Source organism: Tamandua tetradactyla, chromosome 3 (assembly GCF_023851605.1).
Source record: "Tamandua tetradactyla isolate mTamTet1 chromosome 3, mTamTet1.pri, whole genome shotgun sequence".
Classification (NCBI taxonomy): Eukaryota; Metazoa; Chordata; class Mammalia; order Pilosa; family Myrmecophagidae; genus Tamandua; species Tamandua tetradactyla.
The window spans coordinates 135,530,307-135,549,459 of record NC_135329.1 but is presented as its reverse complement, the minus strand read 5'-3'; the positions used below and the strand labels follow the sequence as shown (position 1 = coordinate 135,549,459).

At 37.2% G+C, this 19,153-nt stretch overlaps 1 long non-coding RNA gene across 4 annotated transcripts in view; it reads left to right on the top strand.

Moving 5' to 3' along the window:
* The window catches only part of LOC143677699 (uncharacterized), a 108,317-nt gene that overhangs the window by 70,062 nt on the left and 19,102 nt on the right, over positions 1-19,153 (top strand). For 2 of the 4 annotated variants that reach the window (XR_013172819.1, XR_013172820.1), the window contains one exon: positions 210-1,024. The exons of the other annotated variants lie outside the window; for them this stretch is intronic. This is a non-coding gene — a long non-coding RNA (uncharacterized LOC143677699). Of the gene's footprint in view, positions 1-209; positions 1,025-19,153 lie in introns of those variants that run through there. 4 annotated transcript variants of the gene reach the window in all.

Below are 19,153 nucleotides of genomic sequence, written 5' to 3'. Positions count from 1 at the left end.
CCAAATCAAGTTTACCCTCCCTCCTTTATTTTGATACTGATTTTTGTTTCAAATCTATCTCTGCTGGTTAAGTTCATGTATCAACTTGGCCGGTTATGGTCTCCAGTTGTTTGGTCATACAAGCACTGGTCTGATTGTTACTGTAAAGATATTTTGTAGATTTATATTATCAGTAAGATGCTTGCATCTAAGTTTGATTACATCTACAGTATGCTAAGGAGATTGCCTTCAAAGGAGAGAAGTCTCATTCAATCACTTGAAGGCCTTAAAAGAAGAACTGATGATTTCAGCAGATGAAAGGGAGAATTTCCATCTTTACTTCAACCAGCCAACTTCTCTTGGAGAATTCATCAAAAACTTTCAATTGATTTCCCAGCTTGTAGTCTGCTACATGGCAGACTTGCCCATCCTCATATTGTCTGAGCCAATTCCTATAATAAATCTCATGATTTATACCTCTTGTTGTTTCTGTTTCCCTGGAGAAACTGACTAATAAAGATTTGGTATCAGAAGTAGTGCTTGAGAAACAGAAATGTTAAAGATGAGTTTTATCAGTGGAGTCTGGGGTTTTGGGAATTGGTTCTCTAATCTAATTAGATTCAAAGGCACTAATGACTGTTTCCAATGATCAAGATGGCACTGATAATTCATGGTGTGAACTGGCAGGAGATACACTCAAAATACCAACACTGGACACTACTGATAGGAGGCAAGCCTCTGGTTAAGACTGTATTTGACACCTCAACAGAGATTTGCAGAGTTAAAAAGTATAATGATGTTGGCTGGTTGCTCCTAAACATGCTGGATACAGTTGTTAACAAAAGGGATGAGTTTACACCTTCAAATTCCCCAGTTAAATGCTGAATGAAGAACATAAGAGTTTCTATGTGTATTCTGAAAGAAGTTCTTATTTTTTGAAGCCACAGAGTCTCATTATATGAGTAGCTGAATTATAGCATAAATGGAATTTCCAACCTTGCAGGATGTCTGCTGTTAAAGTGAGGCTATCAGTTGGAAAGGAATGGGGTCCTGAAAATTGGAATGGGGACATCTGGGTTGATAATGCTGACAGTGGGGACACTGAAATCCTAGGTTCTGCTGGGTCTTCTTTCTCAGATAAATCTGTGATGGTCTGCCCTGAGGAATCAGCCACTTGACCTCCAGCCTGCCTTAAGGAATCAGCCACCCATTTTCCAAGTCCTGAGGAGTCAGCCATCCAGTTCTACCTGAAGAGATTAACCCTGCTTGCCTGATAAACCTGGAATCACCTCCCCTGACCTCTGTCTGAAGAGAGTAATATTGTTTCGCCAAATGAGTTTACAGTGGATGCCTAGAGGTAGTTGGCTTGTAAGACACTGCTAACTCTTCTCATGATCCACCACCACCACCACCCCCTTTTCTTCCAGTCCTAAAACTAGACTGAAGTCCCAACCAAATGTAAAAAGTGAGTTCAAAGTGTGATCCATGGGAAGATGTGCTACCCTCCAAAAGAAATGCATGATTTTTCCAATGTATATAAACAGTAATCAGGGAATATGTGTAAGTATGATTATTAAGGTTGTGGGATAATGGTGGAAGGAACATAATATTGTATCAGGCTGAATTTATTGATATCAAGCCACTAAGCAGAGAGTTTGAATTCAATGTTGTAGCTCAAGGGTTTAGAAAAGAATCTAACATGTTATTTAGGTAATTGGCTGAAGCATGGATCAAAAGGTTGCCACCATTGCCTGAAGTTTAAATGCCAGAACTGCCCAGATATAATGTAGAGGGGGTGATCCAAAAGCTCACAGAAATTAGAATGTTAGAGTAGATTTATCATGTGAGACCTGCTCACCCACACCATGATATCCAGAGGAGTTTTCACCAGGACTGTGAGATATAAATTTGTGAGGCTAACTCTATCATCTTTCAAAAGCTGTAAGGTTGCTCTTTTCTGTAGGTCAGATATTACTGTGGAAATTACTGTCACTGAACTTGGATCCTTAAACACAATGGGGTTGATTGAATCCTAGGTTGGCAGAAGTCAAGTGGTAGCACTTAACTGCCTAAAATAAGATGGGTATGGCTACCATAATGGGTAGCAGAGTCAAAACTGTAACCAGAATAATCTGACTTGCAGAGACCTATAGCACTGGCTAGTAGATCATGGAGTACCTGGAAGTAAAATAGATAGGCAGTCTACCAAATTCTTGCTTGATTTGTCTGAGCAGAAGAGTTCTAGATCACATGAAAAAAAAAATCTAACTGAATCACAAAAACAGAGTCATGGTCCTTCAATCAATTCCCAGACTCGAGACAATGTAAAGATCCTTGAATAGAGGGAAGGCCAGGTCCCCTTGGTGAAGGACTATTACACTGTCCAAAATATATGCTGTTAATCTTCCTCCCAGCCTTACCCAAAGGGACCCATAATCTTTCTCCAGGCAAACTGAGCACTGGGGAAAAGTAAATAATGAGATATTTTGGAAATTCTTATACATTGGCTTGGGAGTTGCATTAATTCCAGGAGATCCAAAACATCACTGGGATCCATGAGTCCAGTATGAGTGGCAACTTCTAGAGGTCAGGCAATCAATGGAGTTGTAGCTCATGTCTGTCTCACAGTGGTTCCAGTGGGTTCCTGCATCCGTTCTGTGGTTATTTCCCCAGTTTCAGGAGTTGGAACAGATACACTCAGCAATGTGCAGAATTCCCATATAGATTTCCTAACTTCTGGAGTGAGGGCTATTGTGGTAGGGAATGCCAAATGGAAGTCAGTGGAACTGCCTCTACCTAGCAGGGTAATAATTCAAAAGTAATATTGCATCCCTGGAGAGATTGCAGAGATTAGCACCACTGTCAAGGATTTGAAAGATGTAGGGTTTGTGCTTCCCACTGCATTCCTATTCAATTCTCCTGTCTGGCCTGTGCAGAAAATAGATGGATCTTGGAGGACAACAATGGGTTATCATAAACTTAACCAAGTGGTGACTTGAAACACAGCTGCTTTTCCAGATATGATATCACGACTTGAGCAAATCAACACATCCCCTGGTACCTGGTATGCATTTATTTATCTGGCAAATGTTTTTTCTTGATTCTTAATAGAAAAGACCACCAGAAACAGTATGAAATCAGCTGTCAAGGCCAGCAATTACCTTCACTCTTCTACATCAGGGGCATATCAATTCTCTAGCTCTGTGTCATAATTTAGTCCACAGGGACCTTGATCACTGCTCCCTTCTACAAGGGTTTTTATGGATGCTGTCATGTTGATTGGACCTAGTGAGCAAGAAGTAGCAACTACTGTATACTTTTTGGTAAGACAATTGAGTGTTAGAGGGTAGAATATAAATAAAATAAAAATTCAGGTTCCTTCCAACTCGGTGAAATTCCTAGGTGTTGAGTGGTATGAGGCATGTCGAAGTACCCCTTCTAAAGTGAAAGGTAAGCTGTTTCATCTGGCGCCTCCTACAACCAAATAAAGAGGCACAATGTCTAATTGGCCTCTTTGAATTTTGGAGACAAAGTATTCCTGATTTGGGTGTGCTCCTCCAGCCTATTTACTAAGTGACCCTTAAAATGCTTGTTCTGAGTGGGCACCGGGACCTGAGAAGACCCTGAAACAGGCCCAGGCTACCATACCCACCGCTGTGCCCCTTGAGCCACATGATCCAGCAGATCCAATGGTGCTGAAAGTTTTAGTGGTAACTGGAGATCCTGTCTGGGGCCTTTAGCAGGCCCCTATAGGAGAATCACAGTGCAGACCCTTAGGACTTTAGAGCAAGGCTTTGCCATCTCTGAAGATAACTACTGTCCTTTTGAGAAACAGCTTTTAACCTGCTACAGGGCCTTAGCAGAAACTGAGCACTTAACCATGTGCCCGCAAGTTACCATGAGACCTGAGTTGTCTATCATGAATTGCACATTCTCTGACCCACCAAGCCATGAAGTTGGATGTGTACAGCAGTACTTCATCATAAAATGGATGTTGTATATACAAAATTAGGCTTGAGCAGGCCTGAGGGCGCAATTAAGTTATGTGAGGAAGTAGCTCAAATGCCTGTGGCCCCTAATTCTACCACATTACCTACTCTTTTCACAGCCAAAGCTGTGGCCTCTTGAGGTGCTCCCTGTGATTAACTGACTGATTTACAGATGGGTTTGAACATACAGGTACCACTCAAACGTGGCAGCTCCATCACTACAGCCTGTTTCTCATACATCCCTGAAAGACAGTGGTGAAGGGAAATCTTCCCAATGGGCAGCACTTTGAGCAGTGCACCCATTTATTCATTTTACCTGGAAGAAGAAATGACTGGCAGTGCTTTTTATTTCCAGTCCCCCAAGGGAGTCTACCAATACTTTTTAATTATCAGCCCACCATAATCTGGGATGTCTCAGGGTATTAGATTAAGCTATCCAGAGTTACAAGGTCTTATTCCCATTCTGGGCTCCACGTGTTTGGGTCTTTAAATGATCTTTAAGGACAGGTTGACTTAGATTGTGTGTTACAGAAAACTTAGGTTCTAGACACAATAAGCCTTTCTGCCTTTGGTCTCATACAGTAAGTAAAGCTCCAGTGTACATAGACAATCATCTTATGCCCTGTCTGTTTTACCTTAGTCCCAATCAGTTTGGCTTTGCTTTTTTTTGGGGGGGGGGGTGTTAGGGAGGGTAGTGCATGGTTTGGAAATTGAACTCAGGTTTTCCTGCATGGAAGGCAAACATTCTACCATTGAACCACCTATGCACCCGAGAATGGCTTCATTTTTATCTCTAATTGAAGCCTGATCTCTTTTTTGGTTACTTTTACTGCTATTGTATGTAGCAATGCTGACTTTCAGAACTGCAAAACTGCAGTTCTGAATCTTAAGTGTCACAGGGGTACACAAAGTTCTGGGAAATACCAGCTTATACACATATAGCTCAGTGTCTCAGAATCTAGAACTGCACTTAAAACTTCAGACTAAGTGTGGCTGGAGGTGCTTTTGTATACTGATTCATGGCCTGTGGCCAGTGGTTTGGCTGAATAGCCAGGGACTTGGAAGGAACATGGTTGTAAAAATTGGTGACAAGGAAATCTGGGGGTATGTGGATAGACCTTTCTGAGTGGGCAATAAGCATGAAGATATTTATGCCCCATGTGAATACTCACCAGAGGGTGACTTCAGTAGAGGAAGATTTTTAATAATGAAGTGGATAGCGTGACCTTTTCTGTGAATACCAGTTAGCCACTTTCCCTAGCCCCTCCTGCCATTGCCCAATGGGCTGCTGAACAAAGTGGCCATGTTGGTAAGGATGGAGGTTATGCATGGACTCAGTAACTTGGACTTCTGCTCACCAAGGCTGACCTAGTTATAGCCAGTGCTGAGTGCCCAAATCTGCCAGCAGCAGAAACCAACACTCCAACCTCAAAATTGCATTATCCCCTGAGGTGATCAGCCTGCTACCTGGTGACAGGTGACAGGTTGATTGCATTGGACCTCTTCCATCATGGAAAGGGCAGTGTTTGTTCTAACTGGAATAGAAACATACTCTGGATACTGGTTTGCCTTCCCTGCATGCAATTCTTCTGCCAAAACATATCCATATACTTACAGAATGTCCTCTTCTGTTATTCCACACAGCATTGCTTTTGATCAAGGAACTCACTTCACAGCAAATGAAATGTGGGAATGGGCACATATTCATGGAATTCATTGACCTTACCATGTTCTCCATCATCGTGAAGCAGCTGGATTGATAGAATGGTGAAATGGCCTTTTGAAGATTCAGTTATGGTGCCAACTGGGAGGCAATACCTTGCAGGGCTGGAGATAGTATTCCTAGGAAGCTGTATAAGCTCTATATCAGTATTCACTCTATGGTGCTTTTCCTGCCATAGCTAGGATTAATGGTCTAGGAATCAAGAGGTAGAAATGGAAGTGGCATCATTCACTATTACCCCTCATGTTCCACCAGAAAAACTTTTGCTTCCTGTATCTGCAACCTCAAGCTCTGCTAGTCTACAGTTCTTAGTTGTAAAAGGAGGAGTGCTTCCAACAGGAGACACAGCAATGATTTCATTGATCTGGAAGTTAAGTTAGTCATCTCAGACTCCTCATGCCTCTGAATCAACAGGCAGAGAAGGGAATTACAGAAGTGGCTGGGGTGGGTGGTTCTGATTATCAAAGGGAAATAGGACGTCTACTACACAAAAGACGTGAAGAAGAATTTGCCAGGAAAAAGGATATCCCTTAGACATGTTTTATTTCTACCATGCCCTTGATTAAAGTCAATGGAGAATTGCAAACAACCTAATCTAGGCAGGACTACCAATGGTCCAGAAATTTCAGAAATGAAGGTTCAGGTCACCCCACCCGAAACACAGCCACTGTGAGGTGCTTGCTGAGAGTAAAAGGAATATGGAATCGGCAGTAAAAGAAGGTAATTATAAATATGAGCTATGATCTACATGACCAGTTACAGAAATAAGGACTGTAATGTTTATATTTCTTCCTTGTTTTGTTGTGAAAATGTTTGTGTGTGTATATATATATACATACAACACAAGTATCTTTGTTTTCTTTTCTATCTTATCTTTCATCATATAACCTAAGTTGTGTTAACTTTATGTCATAGTATTTAAGTTTTCAAGTTCAGAAGTGAATATTACACAAGGACTTACACCCTCAGCTAGTATGTTTCCAGTTGTATACAAGACAGTTGAATATTGTTAGATGAACTGCTATTTTTATTGTTTTTATTTAGAGATTAAGTATGGTTTAAGGAGATGTGTGTATGGGTGCCAAGTTGACAAAGGGTGGACTTTGATGGTTAAGTTCATGTGTCAACTTGGACAGGTTATGGTGTCCAGTTGTTTGATCAGAAAAGCACTGATTGGTTGTTAGTGTGAGGATAATTTGTGGAGTTAAATCATCAATAAGTTGATTGTATCTATGGTTGATTACTAATGAAATTGCCTTCAGCATGGCAAGAAGTCTCATCCAATCAGTTGAAAACCTTAAAAGGAGAACTGATGATTTCGGAAGTAGAAGGAAGAATTTCCATCTCTACTTTAGCTGGCTGGCTTCTCTTTGGGAATTCATTGAAAACCCTCATCAGACTTCCCAGATTGCAACGAAGTTCCACCATATTGAATGATTTATTCATTCATTCTATAAATAAATGAGTGACATCTATGTTCCAGGCACCTTTGTAGTGCTCAGGAAAGAGGAATGAGAAAAATGAACACAAATTACTGCTCTTATAAAGCCGACATTCTAGTGAGGGGGTAATAGGTCATATACAGGTAAATAAAGGGGATATATAAATGGTAAATAATAATTAAATGCTAATGAAAAATGTAAAGGAATGGGAGGTAGGAAATGTGGAAGAATCGTTCCAATTTTAGATAGGGTGGCCAAGTAAGATCCCATAAAATTAAGACCTGAAGGAAACAACATTTGGTTCTTTGGGGTTGAACTTTCTAGGCAGTAGGAATGATAAAGGTCTTAAGGGCAGAGCATGCCTGGTATGTTTAAGGAACAAGAGGAGGACAGTGTGACTTAACTGCGATTGTCAAAGAGATGAGTAGGATGAGATCAGAGAGAAAAGTTGGCTTTACAGGTCACTGTAAGAAATTTGAACTTTACTTAAGTGAGATGGAAAGCTCTTGGGGGATTTTGTAGAGGAGTGACATGATGTGTCTTACATTATAATAAGATTATTTTGGCTGCTCTGTTGAGAATTAACTAACACTGACCATAGGCAAAAGGAAGGGTACCAGAGTTTTTGGCAAGTGAGGAAGGATATGTTGCTATTGCAATAATATAGATAAAATATGTTGGTGGCTTGGACTAGGACAGCAGCAGTGGAAGTGATGAAAATAAGTTTTATTCTGGGTAGTTTTGAAGGTAGACCAGGTGGATACATTGAAGAGCTGGATGCAGAATATGAGAGAAAGTGCTGGATGACTTTAAGGTTTTTGGCCAGAGCAACTGAAAGAATGGAGTTACCATTTACCAAGATGGAGAAGACGTCACGTAGAGCAAGTTAAGGAGAAAATACAAGGAACTCATAAGTTTGAGGTACCAAGTAGATATTCAAGAAAACATGTTGACTAGGCAGGTGGACATAGAGTCTAGAGTTCTGAGAAGAGCTATAAGCTGGAAATATAACCTTGAGCATCAACAGCACATGGTAGATAATACTCAAAACATAAAACTAGATGGATCATCAAGGAAATGAATGTAGATAGAATACATAAGTAGTCCGAGAATTGAGCCCTCAGGCTCATTTAGAGGTTGGAGAGATGATGTGGTACAGGCAAAGGAGTCTGAGATGGTCAGAGGACAGTTGGAAAAGGTCATAACAGTGGTTTCCTGAAAACCAAGTGAAAAGAAGTAGAGGGAACACAGCTTCTTAAATGCTGCTAATAGGTCAGGTAAGAAGAGAAGTATAATTGACCTTCAGATTTAACAACATTAAAGTCATTTCATTTTTTATATTGACAAAGGGGTGTGGTTTGATGGAGTGGTGGGAAGGAGATGCCTAAAAACAGTGTGTTTTGGAGACAAAGGAAGAGATCAATTTGGGCTAGTAAACCTAAACATTTGTTTGTTTTTTTTTTTGAAATGGGATTTCTTATGAAAGGAAGGAGAGATATGGGGATATTAATGATATGAGAGTCAGGATGATATGTATTTTTTTGATAGAAGAACTTTAAATGGGAAGGAGCAATAGAGAAAGAAAAGTTGGTTCTCAGGAGAGAGATGAGGAAATTGCTAAATTAATGTTCTTAGGTATATGAGAGGGGATACACTTAAGTCTTCCCATGGTTCTTACTTCTCTGCATGCATTCCAAGCAAAGGCTCACTTTGCCCTTTTGTCCTGATCTATCTTTTCGAGGATGTCTGTCTGTATAGCAGAGAGCTTTGGAAGGTAGAGATATTTCTCTCTTTGGAGAAAAGGCAGGTTTGCTTATTCTCTAGTATGATAAAAATAATGCTTTCCTCTTAGGGAAAAGTTGGGCAAGTTTGCTCACAGGACATTATAAAATATCTGTGTTTTCTAAGCTCAAAGTTCATCTCCTGTAATTCAACACAGTTCATGTGCAGAAGTTATCTGGCCTTTATCACATCACCCTATGGGGACTGGTGCTCAGGGAACCTTTGCAGGCTATTGCAACTTCTGTGAATAATAAGCCATTCTTTGTGTCCAACCCAGGAGTCTCATGTCTTGCTAGCACCCATGAAACTGTGGCAGGCTAACGTTTTAGCTTAAAAGTAGGTTAAAAATCTCAGACCCTTCATAATTTTTGACAGGATGGTGGGCCATTCTCCATATAAACAGGATAGAGTTTATGGGCATAGATGCAGGTAAATTTTCTCAGTGAAATTGGAAGCAAATTGATTAGAACAGAGTGAAGATGGAGCAGAAAGTGCTGATGTTTTGAAGAGAAAAAAGGAAGGTGTGAAATGTTTGTTTAGGAGAGTAAGCGTGTAAATAGACCAGAGGGTTACATCATGATCCTGGGTGGCATTGAGGGCTACCTGGTAATAATTTTAAAGTGAGACTAGATAGCATGGTTGTGACTATTTATCAACAGAAAGTTAGCTGCAGAGGTTCTTGCCTAACTTAGTGTAGACTGGAGGTTTAGCCATGAAAGCAAGGGAGAGTCAAGGAAGCTGAGAGCCTCTGTGAGAGATGATTGTAATGATTGAACCATGACATTTAAGCTGCCTAATGAGGGTAGTGGGGGCACAAGGGAGGTGAGGGTCAGTGAGAGTGTGGTAGGATCAATGGGTTGTAGATCTCACGTCCATAGAGATCGAAGGACTTCAGAGTTGAAGTAAAGAAGAAGTGAATTGGAAAGATAATTCTGGTATCTTACCAGCTATTCCTCCCAACATATGCCATCTAAATTTTATGATTTATTCACATCCTGATTTTTTTCTAAATGCTTTGCTCGAGTCAAGATAATAGTGTTAACTCCATTCTCTTAATGTCAGAGTGATATCATTTAAAAAGACAGATGAAGTCAGTTTGTGTGATGTATTTTTAGAAAAGTCATATTGGTTGCTAATGATCACTACATTCATTTCATTATATTTACATTTCTTTCAGATGTTCTCAATGTATTTCTTTTAGAATGTTCTTGATTACATTAGCCTCATAGATCTTTTATTTATAGGATTTATGTTCTTCAGATCAGTGGCCTCCAAATGTTTTTGGTAGTATATCCCTTGCAGAAAAAAAAAGTTTTATTAATTTGCATACAATATGGTTATTTATGTATAAATTATTTTCTTTCTTAAAAAAATATGAATATGTTACAAATATTATAAAACAACCAATTTAGGAATTAAGAATGAACTAAAGTTAAATACATTATTTAATTCTTTTTTTTTTTTGGTTTTCAATGTGAAAACCTTTTCTTCTCATTACATTTTAGTAAGTATATTATAGTTAATATTAATAAATAATATTTTAGTGAAAGCAACATAACTGTTTAAGTCTGATGAGATTATTTTTGTTTTTAACACATAATTGTCAGATAAGAAAGTTGTGCAGGAAGGAAGAGGGATCATAGTATTTCCATTTGCTAATTGTTCACTTGGACTTGGATTAGTAGGATTGCCTTTAATCTGTACTCCTTTGTAGGATTCCCTTTTCACCACTTGCCCATTTTGTGAGGGTGAATTTTATTAAAACGAAGCAGTTTAACCTGTAAATTTGCTTAACTAGTGCACTTACATTGCAGTACTTCAAATATGCAGGAAGGCCCCTTGTTTAATTGAACTCCCACTGTTCCATCAGAATATCTCAATAAACCATGCAGCACATGGGATCGTCTCACATTTGGGCTCAGTAAGGATGTTCTTTTCAATTTTTATGTTAATATTAGTATGGTTTAACATCCCTCTAATTTCTAGGATAAAAAATTACAAGGAGAAATTCTAAATACTTAGTGACTGTCTTACAGCTGCCCTACCATGAGGACCACGGTCATTGTCAAATTCATGAGAATATAGATTTTTCTTTCTTGTTCACTGCTTTATTTGCCACATATATCATAGGCATTAATATATATCCTGTGCTTAATAAATATTTGATAAATGAATTAACTATATCTTCCCCCTGATTTAAGTCATAAGAACCAGCCTATTTCCAGCATTTTGATATATCCTTGTCTTCTATGATTTCTTATATATTTCTCAGAGTAGTTATAAAATCACATCTGCTTATCTAATCATCATTCTGAAATACAATATGACTAAATTATCTAAATCCATATAGAACTTCTTTGCAAATTTACAGTCAGACCCCATTTTAAATGGTTCCTGCCTGGGTTAGCTGCCCTCTGTTGTCCCCCCCACCCAATCATTCTAACAAATTTTCCTTTTAGTATTTTTAAAGAAGCACATGTACTGCACATATGTGAAATAATTTGACATAATGTGTGATATGTGATAAAAATCAAATTCCAAAACTTTAAGCCCATGTCAGTTTAGTCGTCATGATTTCCAAGAGCAGGTTTTGGTACTTTTTCCTTTGCTCATCCATACTCACCCAGAATCTAGCACTGTTTGGAAAATGGGAAGCCAGGAGCTAAAAGTCCTTTTTCTGGTGCTAGCTTTCCACCACAGAAAAGAATAAATTTATTTTACATAGTGAATATATGGTGAACACTTATTTGTGATAAATGGATGCTGAAATTTCTCATGCCCCTGAAAGACATTCCTTGGTATATGTCTTTCATCTCATTCATATTAGCTAAAGAGGGCAGGAGTTCTCTTGAGACACCTTCCTCACTTGCTTTGTGGTGGTCTCACCATCACTCCTTCACGTACAGGCATCTTTACAGCCCATCTTTAATTTAATATGTTTAGTGTTCTATATAATTTTGAAATCTGTCCCTCAATTTTTACAGCCTTAATAAAGAAGAAAGAAAAGAAAACAAGATGACCTTTTTAGGTGATTCCAGCACTTTTTTTCCTTTTGGTCATGCTCTTGTATCTTTCTTCCTGGATTTTTCTTCTGTTAAGAAAGTAATTTCTGGGCGGGCCGCGGTGGCTCAGCGGGCAAAGTGCTTGCCTGCTATGCCGGAGGACCTCGGTTCGATTCCCGGCCCCAGCCCATGTAACAAAAACGGAGAAACAGAATACAATAAAACAAGAAAATGTTTAAAGATGTTTCCCTTTCTTCCTTCCTTCCTTCCTTCTATCCTTCCTTCCTTCTCTCTGTCTTTCCTTTAAAAAAAAAAAAAAAGAAAAAAAAAAAAAAAAAAAAAGAAAGTAATTTCTTGCCTCCTTCATTCTTTCTGCCTAATCCTCTCAAACGTGTTCCCATCAGTGTTTCCCACCAATGGAAGCTGGAGACTGCATATACAAGACAAAGTGTCAACAGCAGTGTCTTTTCCTTACATGTTCATTATCTTTAGAGATAAAATAAATTTCCCATTACTTTGTCAGTAATCTGGGAAATATTTAAACTTGACAAAAATACAACTTAGATTTCAGAGGGAGTTTATATTTCTTCACTTCAAGTCATCTGACTTTTCTTCTTTCCATGTAACAGTTAAGTGATGAGGGAGAGCTTGGAGGCCAGCACTTTGAACAGATTCATTTGAGAATTCCTGTGGTTCATGATCATATATGGCCATTCAGGCCTTTGGAAGCATGGTCAGTTTAAAATATACTTATACTAGTTCTCTATTCCCAATCAAGTATCGCTCCTTTAGCAGACTGTGACATGTATTTACTAAGAAAATGCAAAACTTTTTTTTTTCAAGAATGAAGACAATTCTAGAAAACTTGTGCTTTCATTTAAATTATTGAGGTGGGCAGGATTGTAAAGGCCAAATCCCAAATGAATTTGTCGTGATAGAGGTTTAGTAAAGACAATTTCCTTTAAATAATGTTACAAAAATTGTACATGTGGACTAGATATTTGGGGAAAATAGAAAAGAACCAGAAAATCAACCTATCACATATTCTAATGATGAACACTGACAGCATTTTCTTTGTTCTGAAAAAGTTTATAGAGCAAGAGAAAGATAAGTTAAATTTTTGGCAACTTTTTCCACTTTCTTTTATAGTTAGCATTTTATTCAGATTTTCTGTTTCTTGAATCAGTTTTAGTAATATTTTTTATCTTACTAGAAACCTACCTTTTAATTAAAAATTCCTGATTTTTATTTATTTCTATGAACAGAGTTAATTTATTTTCTATTTTTAATTTGAAATATTTATTTTTCTTACATCTCCAGATTCATTTGTGTGTGTGTAAGCTCTTTAATATCATTTTTTAAATGTATTACTTTCTGCCTGAAATTTGTTACTTTCAGCCTTTAATTCTTCTTAAAATTGATTTTATTCTTCCTATTGCCCAAATCCCATCTCACACTATTGAATTAAATGCTAAGATCTTCCTTGTTAAATAATCAGAGCATTTCAGGATTATGAATTCCCTCTAATCACAGATTTATTTGGCTGTACCCTTTACATTTTGTTATATAACTTTTCATATGTTGTTTTGCTCTGTATATAGCCTGTAATGGCCATTCTGTTTTCTTCTGTTATCTGGACCAGATTTCTATAAGTGAGCAGCCCTCTCTAAACACTGGAATCTGCTTTCCTAGAATCTGTCATATGCTGCGTGAAGTAGTCAAAACCATAGCACTAGAACTGAGAGCCCATCTCCTTTTAAACAGAACTTCTTGTACTTCCCATCAACATGGCAAACTCAGATAATATGTATACAATCCAATGGGAAAGAATTGAGATTGTGACCAGTTGAAATCACCTGACCTAGATTCTCTGGAGCCAAAGGCTTGCCTAGCTGCTATCTAAGCTGAAGGGATCAGCATTCCTGGTATACCTATAGCCTACTGGCACCCTGAGAGATTGTCAAGACCATTTTCATCGCATTTCGTGTTACTGTTTGCTTCTGTTTGTAAAAGCTGTCATAATGCAATATACCAGAAATGGAATGGCTTTTAAAAAGGGAAATTTATTAAGTTGCAAGTTTACAGTTCTAAGGCCATGGAAATGTCCAAACTAAGGCACCCAAACTAAGGCAACCATGATTCAAGAAAGGCCAATGGGTCCAGAACACCTCTGTCAGCTGGAAAGGCACATGGCGATGTCTGCTGGCCTTCTCTCCAGGCTTCTTCACTGGCTTGCCTGGGGGCATTTTCTTTCATCTCCAAAGGTCTCTGGCTGTGTAAGTTCTTCTGGCTTTAAAACTATTTTCCAAAATGGTTCCCTCTTAAAGGGCTCCAGTAAGCAACCCCACTTGAATGGGTGGAGACATATCTCGATAGAAACCATCTAATCAAAACACCACCCACAATTGGGTGGGTCACATATCCATGGAAAGTCAAAAAGATCCCACCCAGCAATATTGAATGAGGATTGAAGAATGTGGGTTTTTTGGGTTATATAATAACTTCAAATTGGCATATTGTTTATCTTTGTCAATGCCAGAAGGCCAAGCCTGCATAAGTATTTGTTATCAATGTGCTAACTTTTTAAGAATCTGGTTTATTGATATTTTATTTACATACAGTAAAATTAATCCTTTTTACTGTGAAGTTTTATGAGATTTGACAAAAATATAAGTTTATATAACCACCTACCATGATAAAGATATATAACAGTTTGTTTATTCCCCAAATTCCCTCAAGCCCCTTGGCAGTCGACTCATTCCCCATCTCCAGACACTAAGAAATCACTGGTCTGTAACGTATAGTTTGCCTTTCCAGACCATGATACAAATGAAATTATACATTTTGTGTCATTTTGACTCTGTTTTTTTTCCACTTAGCATAAAGCATTTGAGATTCATTAATGTTGTTGTGTACCAGTAGCTGGTTTCTTTTTAATGTTGAGTAGCATTCCATTGTATGGATTTATCTTATCCATTTATCAATTGAAGAACATTTCAGTTGTTTCCAAACTTTAAAGAGTAAGAATAAAGCTCCTATTGTTATTTATGCACAGGTTTTTGAATGAATGTAGTTTTCATTTTTCTTGGATAAGTGAAAAGAATGTAACACTGCTATCTAATTAACAATGATTTATGTACAGTCATGAATATTGAATGAATAGAAATTCAAGCTTAAATGGACTTTCACTCTAGCTCAGAAATCCTGCTATGATGCTCTAAGAAGCTTACGATGAACTCTTCAAAGTAGGAGGTATTTTAGAGCAACTCCTCCTTCCATCTCTCCTAGACTCAATTTCAGATGAAGACCTTACTTCAGTCTTTGAAAAAAAAGAAGCCATCAGATGCAAAATCTATCACCTCTTGACTACAATATAAACCTTACTTGGCTGTGCACCCATTTCCTTTTTAAGCCTCCTATTTAAAAGGAAGCAGTTTGCTCTATATGTTCTCTAAAGAGTTTATAACAGGGCTATTTCCATTTCTCCAATGTTTATTTTCACCCCACTTTACTTAAATTTGGTTTTCACTTCCACTGACCCATTGAAACTACTATTTTCGACTATTTTATATCTGCTCTGCACCTGGTACTTTATAAACATTATAACATTATAAATATTAGCCTCAGTTCCTACAATTATAAAAGGTACGAATTGCTCTATTTTCCAGGAGTAGAGAGGGGTTAAACTCACACAGCTTGTAAGGAATGTTGCTTATCTAGCCTTGATTCTAGAACCCCTTGCTCACTCTTAAAAAACAAACTGCCTGCCATCCAGAAAGAGTCCAGCAATGACCGCACCACCAAACTGCCCGATAGGAGGAGGTGAGAAAAGCCATGCAAGGAGTTGTTCCTAGTTTAAAGAAGCAGAAATTCTGTAGAAAGTGAATGCCTGGATAACAAATATATTTAGGAAGACACCAATGTATAGACTGCAAGTTATTACATGGGTGGCTATGTATAGTTTTCAATTTTTAATATTTTTTATAGAGAAGTTATTACATGGGTGGCTATGTATAGTTTTCAATTTTTAATATTTTTTATAGAGAAGTTGTGGGTTTACAGAAAAATCATACATAAAATACAGAGTTCTCATATAACACCCTATTATTAGCATGTTGCATTAGTGTGACACATTTGTTACAATTCATGAGAGAACATTTTTATAATTGTGCTATTAACTGTAGCTTATTGTTTATGATAGGGTTCACTGTTTGTGCTGGACCGTTTTATTTTTCAAATTTCTATTCTGGCAATATATATACAACCTAAAATTTCTTCTTTAAGCCACATTCACATATATAATTCAGTGCTGTTAATTATAGACACAATGTTGTGCCACCATCACCACCATCCATTCCAAAACTTTACAATGAACGTTAATAGAAATTCTGTGCAATTTAAACATTGACTCCCCATTCACTCCTGACCCCAGTCCTTGGTAACCTGTATTTTAGATTCTCACTCTATGAGTTTGCTTATTCCAATTATTTCATATCAGTGAGGTCATATAATATTTGTCCTTTTGTGTCTAGCTTATTTCAGTTCAACATGAGGTCTTCAAGGTTCATCCATGCTGTACATGTATCAGAACTTAATTCCTTTTGATATGCTAAATGATATTCCATTGTATGTATATACCATGTTTTATAATCCATTCATTGACTGATGGACACTTGGGTTGCTTCCAGCTTTTGGCAATTGTAAATAATATCAACATGAACATTGGTATGCAAACATCTGTTCATGTCCCTGCTTTCAGATGTTTTGGGTCTTTAACTAGAAGTGGAATCGCTGGGTCATATGGTAATTCTAGATCTAACTTTCTGAGGAACCATCACTGTCTTCCACTGCAGCTACAACGGTTCACATTCCTACTGGAAATGAACATCTTCCTTTTTCTCCACATCCTTTCAAACACTTGAAATTTTCTGTTTTTTTTTTTTTTTTAAATGGTATCCATTCTAGTAGGTATAAAATAGAACCTTGTGGTTTTTATTTGCATTTACCTAATAGTTAAAGATGTTTAGCATCTTTTCAGGTGCTTTTTGGTCATCTGAGTATCCTCTTTGGGGAAAGGTTTAGTCACATCTTTTGACCATTTTTTAAATGGGTTGTTTGTATTTTTATTGTTGAGCCGTAAGGTTTTTTTATATATATATTCTGAATAGTAAACCTTTATTGGATATGTGGTTTCCAAATATTTTCTTCCATTGAGTAGGCTGTCTTTTCACTTTCATGATAAAGTCCTTTGATGCACAAAACTTTAAAATTGTCATGAGGTCCCATTTATCTATTTTTTCTTTTGTTGTTTTGGTTTTGAGTGTAAAGTCTAACCATTGCCTAACAATATCCTGAGGATACTTGATTACATTTTCTTTGAGGAGTTTTACAGCCCTGGTTATTATATTTAGGTCTTTGACCCATTTTGTATATGGAGTGAGATAGGAGTCCTTCATTTTTGCATGTGGATATCCAGTTCTCCCAGCACCATTTGTTGAAGAGACTGTTCTTTCCCAATTGAGTGGACATGGCTATCTTGTCAAAAATTAATTGGCCATAGATGTGAGGGTCTATTTCTGAACTCTCAATTCAATTCCATTGGTTTATATATCTATTCTTGTGCCAGTAGCAAGTTGTTTTGACCACTGTAGCTTTGTACTAAGCTTTTGAAGCAGGAAGCATGAGTCCTCCAACTTCATTATTCTCTTTCAAGATGGCTTTGGCTATTTGGGGGCCCCTTACCCTTCCAAATAAATTTGATAATTGGCTTTTCTATTTCTGAAAAATGAGCTGTCAGAATTTTGATTGGGATTGCATTGAATATGTATATCATTTTTGGTAGAATTGGTATCATAATGATATTCCAATTCATGAACATGGAATGTCATTCTATTTATTTAGATCTTCTTTGATTTCTTTTAGCAAAGTTTTGTAGTTCTCCATGTATCAGTCCTTTACATACTTGATTAAATTTATTACTAGATATTTGTTTCTTTTAGTTGCTATTGTAAATGGGATGTTTTTCTTTATTTCCTCCTCAAATACTTATTACTAGTATATAGAAACATTGCTAATATTTTCATGATCCTGTACCTCTCCACTTTGCTGAATTCATTTATTAGCCCTAGTAGATTTGTTGTAGATTGTTTTGGAACTTTACATATATATAGGATCATGTCCCCTAAAAATAATGAAATTTTCATTTCTTCCTTTCCAATTTGGATCACTTCATGTTGAGAAAGTTTCCTTCTATTCCTATTTTTCTAAGTGTTTTTATCAAGAAAGGATGCTAGATTTTGCCAAATCCCTTTTATGCCTCAATAGAGATGATAATGTGTTTTGTTTTCCCTTCATTCTTTAATGTGTTGCAGTACATTAATTGATTTTCTAATGCAGAACCAGCCTTGCATACCAGGGCTAAACCGCACTTCATCTCGGTGTATAATTCTTTTAATGTGTTGCTGAATTTGGTCTGCTAGTACTTTGTTGATGATTTTTGCATCTGTATTCATAAGAGAAATTGGTCTGTAATTTTCTTTTCTTAGAGTATCATTATTTTGGCCTTGGTATTAGGGTGATATTGGCCACATAAAATAAAATTAGGTTGTATTCCCTCCTGTTCGATTTTTGGAAGAGTTTGAGCAGTATTGGTATTAATTCTTCTTGGAATGTTTTGTAGAATTCACCAGTGAAGCTATCTGGTTCTGATTTTGGGAGGTTTTAAATGACTCATTCACTCACTTTGTATGTACTTAGTCTGTTGGGATCTTCTGTTTCTTCTAGAGTCAGTGTGGCTTGTTTGTGTGTTTCTAGAAATTTTACTATTTCATCCAAGTTGTCTGGTTTGTTGGTATAAAGTTGTTCATATATCCTTTTCTGATCCATTTTATTTCTGTGTGCTCAGTAGTAATTCTCCCCCCACTCTCATTTCTGATTTTTATTAATTGCATCCTAGGTCTTTTTTTCTTTGTCAGTCTAGCTAAACATTTGCCAATTTTAATGGTCTTTTCAAGGAACAAACTTTTGATTTTGTTAATGCTCTGTATTTTTATTATTATTATTATTCTCAATTTAGTGCATTTCTTCTCTAATCTTTGTTATCTCTTCCTTCTGCTTTCTTTGGGTATAGTTTGTTGTTATTTTTCTATTTCCTCCAGGTATGCAGTTAAATCTTTGATTTTAGCTCATTTTTCTTTTTTAGTGTAAACATTCAGGCTATAAATTTTCCTCTGAGTA